Here is a 2,111-nt window from a genome sequence, read left to right on the forward strand (position 1 = left end):
TGGTGAGCCACAGTACTGCACTCCAGCCAGGGCAATGCAGTGAGACTGTCTTAAAAAAAAAAAAAAATCCAATAAATGAAGATGAATGAATCATATAAACATATTGGAAATAGATTTAAGTCTCTCGCTTAGTTAACTATAACAACATAGTACTCACTAAAATAAGACATCTATGACAAATTAGTGAATGTTATTAATGCAAAGTATATTTGAGATTAGTCATTGCACAAGAAAATTTGAACACCTTGAAATCTTTTTTTATTTTTATTTTTCTGAGACGGAGTCTCACTCTGTCACTCAGGCTAGAGTGTAGTGGTGTGATCTCGGCTTACTGCAACCTCTGCCACCCAGGTTCAAGTGATTCTCCTGCCTCAGCCTCCCGGTAGCTGGGATTACAGGCACCTGACACTGTGCCTGGCTAATTTTTGTAGTTTTAGTAGCGATGGGGTTTCACCATCTTGGCCAGGCTGGTCTTGAACTCCTGACCTCATGATCCACCCACCTCGGCCTCCCAAAGTGCTGGGATTACAGGCATGAGCCACTGTGCCCAGCGGAACACCCTGAAATCTTAAAGTTTATATATGAAAGAAACTTGGTAGAAGTTTTACCAAATTTGACAAAAATCTTAAGAAATTACATGGTATTACCAAAAGGAAGTTCTAAAGATGAAAGAAACTTTTCTAAACAATCAGTAATGAAAATAAATTTCAAACAAGAAGAGAGAAAAGATTGATTTTCTTTCTATTCATGTAAGAGAAAATACCACAAAATCTTGACCAGGTACGGTGACTCACATCTGTAATCCCAGCACTTTGGGAGGCCAACGTACATGGATTGCTTGAGCTCAGTAGTTCAAGACCAGTCTGGGCAACATGGCATGACCCCGCTTCTACAAAAAATACAAAAATAAGCTGAGCTTGGTGGTGTGCATCTGTAGTCCCAGCTACTTGGGAGGCTGAGGTGGGAGGATCACTTGAGCCTGGGAGGTCAAGGCTGCAGTGAGCTGTGATGGTGCCACTGCACTCTAGCCTGGGAGACAGAGTGAAACCTTGTCTCAAAAAAAAAAAAAGAAAGAAAGGAAAAAATACTACAAAATATTGTCATATGATGAAGCAATCAGAATTGCAGGAAGAAAAGTATCACAGAGATGATTCAGGTAATTAATAAAAATATTATGTTGTTTTTCTGGATTTTATAATTTGTGTTCTTGATTTAAAATTTTTTTAACTTGTTATGATTTTTTTCACCCTACATGAAAACTTACTTCTGTATATAATTTTGTACTTATAATTTTATAAATTTATAATTTCACTTTTTTCTTTCTTTTTTTTTTAACAAAAAGAGCCCCCAAATTACATGAGCTTCAGGTCCTACAAAGCCTGGCTCCACTCCTGATGACAGATGAATATAAAAACAAGAGAGCGGAGTACGAGTCTGAGGCGGAGGGAGTCATGGCAGGACAAGCGTTTAGAAAGTTTCTTCCACTCTTTGACCAAGTATTGGTTGAAAGGAGTACTGCTGAAACTGTAACCAAAGGAGGCATTATGCTTCAAGGAAAAGTATTGCAAGCAACAGTAGTCGCTGTTGGATCGTGTTCTAAAGGGTAGAGAGATTCAACCAGTTAGCGTGAAACTTGGAGATAAAGTTCTTCTCCCAGAATATGGAGGCACCAAAGTAGTTCTACAAAGTACAAACTATTAGAGACGGTGACATTCTTGGAAAGTACGTAGACTGAAATAAGTCACTATTGAAATGGCATCAACGTGAAACTGCCCATTCCACTGAAGTTCTGAAATCTTTCATCATGTAAATAATTTCCATATTTCTCTTTTATAATAAACTAATGATAACTAATAAAAAAAACTCACAACATCAGTTGAGGTAAACTTATTAATCATTTCTATAGAAGTTTGAAAATGCACGATAATAAAATTCAACAACCTTCACATTAAAACTAGATATATTTACTATATCTAGTAGTATGCTATAGTAGATATATTTTTGCACATCATGTTGGGGCGTTAAAATAAAAATACAAAGTACAGATAAATTCTACCTAGAGTTAACCAAACTACAAAGTTTCAGGGAACGGTTCCCACAAGACTATCCTC

General features: G+C 36.9%; 1 pseudogene; it reads left to right on the forward strand.

Moving 5' to 3' along the window:
* Positions 1 to 1,419: 1,419 nt before the first annotated feature.
* LOC134731929 (10 kDa heat shock protein, mitochondrial-like) lies at positions 1,420 to 1,849 on the forward strand (annotated as a pseudogene).
* Positions 1,850 to 2,111: the final 262 nt, after the last annotated feature.

This window comes from Symphalangus syndactylus, chromosome 19 (genome assembly GCF_028878055.3).
Source record: "Symphalangus syndactylus isolate Jambi chromosome 19, NHGRI_mSymSyn1-v2.1_pri, whole genome shotgun sequence".
Lineage (NCBI taxonomy): Eukaryota > Metazoa > Chordata > Mammalia > Primates > Hylobatidae > Symphalangus > Symphalangus syndactylus.